This window comes from Anomaloglossus baeobatrachus, chromosome 12 (genome assembly GCF_048569485.1).
Source record: "Anomaloglossus baeobatrachus isolate aAnoBae1 chromosome 12, aAnoBae1.hap1, whole genome shotgun sequence".
Lineage (NCBI taxonomy): Eukaryota > Metazoa > Chordata > Amphibia > Anura > Aromobatidae > Anomaloglossus > Anomaloglossus baeobatrachus.
This window is the reverse complement of record NC_134364.1, coordinates 11,157,723-11,164,495: the sequence shown is the minus strand read 5'-3', so window position 1 is coordinate 11,164,495 and position 6,773 is coordinate 11,157,723. Positions and strand designations below refer to the sequence as shown.

Here is a 6,773-nt window from a genome sequence, read left to right as displayed (position 1 = left end):
GGGGGAGATGAGCAGTTTGGCCACCGCTAATAGGAATAGGAGGAGAGTTTTTGTTTGGAGTGTTTTGTGGGTTGCTGACCAAGTTCAGGAAGATTAGGCTGGGTTGGGGGTTAAAGGACAGTTTACAGATCCGCTTGGTGTAGGTAATCACATTTTCCCAGAAGGGCTGCAACTGGTCGCACTGCCACCAAATGTGGAAGTATGTACCTCGTTCTCTATTGCACCTCCAACATGACTCTGAGAAGGAAGGGAACCATGTGCTAGTTTGAGAAGGTGATACATACCCTCTGGTAACTAATTTGTATAAGTTTTCTTGTAGCTTCACGCAATGTGATTGGCCAAAGGATCTCTAATAAATTTAGATCAAATCTCCTTCTGTAAAATTCCTGCCTAGATCTTTTTCCCATAATGATATGAATGCCTGTTTCTGCGGGAGCTTATTTAAGACCAGTATTTGATATATTTTAGACAGGACTTTCTGAGGGCATTTTGTTTGCGTAATCATAGATTCAAAAGTGGAAAGGTCCCTTCGGGACAGCCCATTTGGTAAGTGATCCCGTACCGCTTACTTTAGCCTTTCATATTGAAGGAAGTTGAGTGAGTTTGGGGCTATGATCTTATTAAGCTGAGTCAGGGGTGTGAATGTTCCATCCTCTAACACTAATTCCACTGGCGTAGTGAGTGTATGAAGCTGATCAGGAGTGCGTGATTGTGTGCTATCTGAGTACAACCCCGGCAAATCCATTATTCGGATTATCGGGGAAGGTGGGGGAATAAGATAATCTGCATGTTTTGTCCAAGTTTGAAGCGCGTTCTTAAAGATTAAATTACCCGTTGTCGGGCCTCGAAGAAAATGTTTTGCTGAGTGAAGGATGGGTCTGAAGTTCATCGGACTGATGGAGTCTGCGATCAAGGTCCAAAGTTTAAAGATTTGCGAGTCCAATCTATTATCATTGATAGTATTGCTGCTGTGTGATATTTTTGTGGGTCTGGTGTCGCCATTACTCCTTTAAACCTAGGTAGTACTAGGGTATTCTAATTCAACCTCGGGTGCCTACCCTTCCAAATATAGTTGATGAAGAGGGTTCTAGCTTTATGGAAAAAGGTCTGTGGTACCTGAATTGGTAACATCTGTGATACATAACTAAATTTAGTTAACACAGAGCTTTTTAATAGGCTTTTACGTCCCATCCATGAGACAAATGGGGCTGACCATGAGGCTATTACTTTTAACGAAGATTTTAATAACGGGAAAAAGTTTAGAGACTAAAGAAGGCCAATGTGAGCATATCTTTATTCCCAGGTATGCAAATTCAAACACTGCACTCTCATATAAGGTAAGATAGAAAAAGAAACCAACAGATTCGTTTTTTCAAAGTCAAAAAATGTTTTAGTATTTTTTATTTGTGAAGCAAATTCAAGTGGAGGGGGACGTTTCGACCTAAACGTAGGCCTTCTTCACGCCAATTTACACTGAAAAATGTTAAAACAAATGTAATCACTATTTATAATATACATTTTCACTTATCTAAAGACAATATACATATATACATAATAGTGAGAATTCCATGTCAGGATTGGATCTTTTTAGAAGACCGTACAATACATATCAACAGTTACCCAAGGATATAGATGAAGTGCAACAGCCTCAGTATGAAAAAAGTGAACAGCATACCTCCATAGAAGAAGAGAACTAATTCTTTGAGCTGAAAACTGCAAGTGCAGATAAAGGGGAGGGAACCCCGTGTCTTGCCTTTTTGTATTTTAGTCACGGAGAGCCAGTCCTGTGGACAAAGCGTATGTAAATGAGTGACCGTTATAGGTACGTCTGATAGCATACCTATGGTATGGTAGTGGGCAAATGTATTACGTTACCTGGATGGTATTAATATAAGATCTCACAGTGTGAGTGTTCTGAAAGGGTTTGTAAGGGGCAGCCGTATAGGACTTGTGATCCCTTGGCATAAACCTCCAGTCCCTTAGTATGAAATAAAGAATAATGATCAATACCTCAGGAGAATTTGTCAACAGGCATGTAAATCATTTGAATGCCTACCTCAAAGAATTTTCTATAATCAAATCAGCAAATATAAGGATGATATGACGATCTGTCCAAGGTATAACATAATTTGTGGTTGTCCCAAAGTGTGTGACCTGTAGATCAGGGAATGTATATGACTAGGCATCATATGTTAAAAATAAAAATACGCTCAATTACCTTATTGGACTTCACATGGAGTTTTTTACTATAGTTTTTACTATGTGATGAGCCAAATCCTGTGGTTTGTAGTGCCTTTAGGGAAATGGGAATTAATTACAAGTTTGTATCCATGTGTGGACATAACAATATGTCATATTTGATTGATTCGTTTATGGCAGTAATGCAGATTCCATTTTTCACATTTCACTCTTACATATAGCTATTGGATTTTTCAAGTCAGTATTCACACAGCAGTTTCTGCTATTTCATGTATTCCCCTTACATAGTCACTGGTGTGCATACCTTATCTCCCCATAGTGATGTTTTTTAGGTTTTTGCACCCAGTTCGGACTTAGAATGGTGTTCCAAACGTTATTCCTATTTGTTGGACATAACAATATGTCATATGGTGTCATTACCTTAGGACTGTAGTGATTATTTAAAGCCACGTGTTGCAAGGAATTGCTGATAGGTGATTTGCTACCATCTGGAAGTGAGTGTTAGTAACAGGAGTTAGTATATTTCAGTTAGGATTGGAGAGAGTCTCCAGGAGCAGCACATATTACCTGTGTAGTCCTCATTCAGTGAATTTACAAGAAAAAGGGGGGTCCCTCTATAGGGTAAGGAAATTAGTGTATGGTTAGTGGTTTATAAAAAGGGGCACAATCGGAATGAAGGGTTCAATCGGAGACATACCTGGTGTGCCGTCTTCCCAGACTGTGGCAAAATGCGGTGTGTGGCTGGGCTTGCAGGCTATTTAACTCTGCAGCCCGGAAATAGCGTTAGACGCCCGAGCATGCGCAGTAGTGATCTGCGCTTGAATTAGGGCATAAAGGGTACCGTTAGGTATGTAATAGGAGCTCCCGCGCATGCGCAGTACGCAAACCTGTATACTGAAGAGTCTAATAGTGCTGGGAAGACGTTTATTGTGCTTCTGAGTGATTTGGCTGTATGGCTGTTGCAAAGAGTGGTTAGGGGAGCGAAAATTGGGAATATGTAGGAAAATAGAATCCTAGGGAGAGTTGTAAAAAGGGGAAAAGAATAGAGAGCAAAATTGTTGATATATTATAACAAACATAGCAGATGCACAAGAACAGGAATATATCAATTAGGGATGCAATATTTAGGGTACCTGATCCATATAGAAGTTGTTTAGAGTAATACATTCCAACATCTAATGAGTCATATGCAAATATTTTGAAATACATAATACAGATATGGCCTAAAGGGAAGGTTAGATTAATTTATACACAGCAAGGGTCCCAATATGCTATGCAGTGCATAACCATAACTATATTATTGTTAGTGCTATATAGAGTGCTGGTTTATACATTACCGTCTATCAGTGAATATATCATGGAAGCAGAAAAGGTGATGGTGCCAATTCTTAGGTTTTCTGTAAGGAATATCACGATAGGATTAGTATAGAGCTGAACATGTCATGCGTTCTGACAAAGAAAATAGTGTTATAATTATAATGGCCAATCAATCTCTCTATTGAGCCCTTTTGGTGTTAAGGTTTGCAATTTATGGATCCAGAAGCTTTCCCGCTTTTTTAGGAGCTCAATATGGTTGCCCCCATGTCTAGGCCTATGTACCTTGTCAATAACTTGATATCGCAATTGTGCTACATTGTGTTTGGCCTCGTGGAAATGGTGGGGGATGGGGAGCCATAGAACTAAGAGAAAAAACGGTGTGCAAATTACCAGGGATACACCTGTATAACAATACAAAAAAGGTCTTTATAACATATTATGTAGACACAAACATGTTAAAACCACTTAAAAAGGCATATAAAGCCTATATGAATCATATTTATCCCCTGTAAAGGATAAAAAACAACCCCCTGGCACAATAAAGAGATCACAAGGTTAACCCAGTAAGGCTGTAGCTAATACATAGGAGATCCTAGTAGTACAGCATTATAGTGGATTTAAGTGTGTTGGATTAAACAGCAAATGTAATTACACAGAATAGTATAACCACCAAATACCATAGATCACAATAGCAGTACAAGGTATCAATATAGGTAGCAGCCCAGATAGCATAGAGCTGATGTAGACATATTAGAATACACAAAAAAAAACACTTGCATACAGTAAAACAATCACCAGATGACAAGGATCATGATATCAATACAAGGTATTAGCATGGATAGCAGCCAAGGAAATACAAAGACCCTAGGATGACCAGATTACCAGCCCATACTGAGGACACCATGTAGAGGTTCAAATAATAGCCAGGGTGGGGTAGAGAAGTCCCCACTCGTATCGCTGTCCCCTAGGACAGCTTCATCAGGGGTAGAATGTGCCCACATAAAGGGCTGGGGTTTAAATAACCCAAAACATTAATGTGACAGCTGTTTGAAAACTCACCTAATGGTAAAGAACGCCACGTTCAGCGTGTGCCCGGCGTCCCGGAAGTCACACGCACGCTAACCAGGGTAAATTGATTTAAATCACGCCGATTTAAATCATGATTTAAATCACTGATTTAAATCAAAAGGTTTTTTTTTAATATAAATCACGATTAAAATGAGAAGTGAGAGCAGTGTGCATGTGCGCCCATAGTTACACGGACGAAACTAGGGGCAACGATCTAACGCCAGGGTGAGGGGGGGACCCCAAAGTAAGTAAAAATCTTTTTTGTTTTACTATATGGCAATAGGTAGGTGTTTAAAAGCAGCATGTCTTAATTGTATAAACTATTAATAGCCTCCACATTTTGTTCATACTGCCCCTTTAATTCCACACTTCTAGCTTGGTTTCAGTTTTGGTTTAGTTTCTTTTTCCCTGCATTCAGTTGACATGCCCAAACTTGTTGGATAGTCAGTAGTACTTGGCTCAGGCTGTAGTAACATCAGCAGTGCTTGGCTCAGGCTGTAGTAACAATCAAACTTCATAAGTGATCTGTGTGAGCCATGGCAGCAGGTCGTAAGAGAGACCCTATTTGGGTTCATTTTGTTGAGATGCCAGCAGCAGATCTTGGAAAGAAAGGTGCAAGAGCAAAGTGCAAATACTGTCAAAAGGATATCCAAGGACTTGTTTGCCGTTTGAAATCACATTATGAAAACTGCAACCAGAAGGGAAATGAAGATGTTGATAGTGATACAACTAATGTCAATGAACCCCCACAGCTTCTTATGCACCAGAAGCCTAGTACTAGTGGTAAGTCTGGCAATTAATTTACAACCTATTTTTTTAACAGAAATGCAGAAAGATACTGCAACCATAGCTGATGCCACAGAAGTTTGGAAAGATTTAGAAGGTTCTCTAGATCTCTTGAACCTCTCAAACAATGTAAAGGTTGCAATACAGCACCACAAGGACCAAGCATTAAAAGAAGAACACTATTTAGCCAATATCTTGCATCCCATCTACAGAGGGAAAAAATTATCTGAGGCGGAAATCAACTCTGCAATGGAGTGGCTCGCCAATACTAACCATGACATTGTGGCAACTGTGCTGAAATTGAAGTGTGAATCTGCACCATTTCAAAAATACATGTTTGCAGATAACGTCGTTAATGAACTAAAACCACTGGACTGGTGGAAGTCGCAATCACTTGTTCTTCCAGCAAAGATAATAAATCTAGCTACTCAGCTACTGACTGCATCGGCTTCATCCGCAGGAGTAGAGAGATTGTTTTCTTCATTTGGTTTTGTGCACACAACAGTCCGAAACCGCTCAGGAACTGCTAAAGCAGGACAACTGGTTTTCCTATTAAAAGTCCTAAATAAACAGTAGGCTTAAAGGACTGATGTATTCACTGAAGATGTTTGCTTACTTCAAACGTTAGAGATAGGCTATTGTTAAAAAGTACTTACTCTCTGTAGTTCAATTCTGAGTGTTTAATAGTGCAAATAAAAATTAGGTTTCATAATCAACTGTTTTAATATTTTTATTTGTGTAAAACAATGTAATACTTATTCTATGTTCTGAGGATTTCGATAGCTTAGGGCAATGACAATCAGAGACGAGTTCCGGGTACAAGATGTTTATAGTATGTAACCACGGTAGATATAGAACAAACACAACAACACAATAACACATACAATACTTTCCAGAATAGACGCGGAGGGGATTCCCGGGGCCACGCACCGGACTCCCCCAGGGAGACCACCAGAGCGAACCCCTATGCAGGGACTGTCCGGCAATCTACCCCGGAAGGCCTAAATGCGCAGCAGCCGGGATAAGGAGCAAGCGGTAAAGTCAATGAGTGTCCGTACGGGAATGTTTGTCAAAAATGGTTACGAACCCAAAGAGAACCAGGCGGAGTGCTGACCGAAGATGGTAAACGGAATCCGGGCGCAGCCTTGAAGAGCCGGGTACAGTCCAGAGTCAATCGGTAGGTAGTCTTTTAGGGGAATCCAGAGGTAATCAGGAATAAGCAGCAACACAGCAGGAGCACACAGCAGGCAGTATACTCAGGCACTGGACTGGACTTAGAGGCGGCCTTTTAAGCAGCTGGACAGGAAGTAGGGCAACAGAACGGTAACCTCCATGTTAACCGAGGGCAAGGGCAGTCAAAGAGAACTGGAAAACCTGGAAACCTGACAAACAATTAGATTTGC

The 6,773-nt window shown here is 40.4% G+C and overlaps 1 long non-coding RNA gene across 1 annotated transcript; it reads right to left on the bottom strand.

The window, feature by feature from the left end:
* Positions 1-1,409: 1,409 nt before the first annotated feature.
* Positions 1,410-3,598, bottom strand: LOC142258616 (uncharacterized). Its single transcript, XR_012727822.1, has 4 exons — positions 3,537-3,598; positions 1,876-1,978; positions 1,676-1,784; positions 1,410-1,473 (listed from the first exon to the last, which is right to left on the bottom strand). It is a non-coding gene; the product is annotated as an uncharacterized LOC142258616 (long non-coding RNA).
* Positions 3,599-6,773: the final 3,175 nt, after the last annotated feature.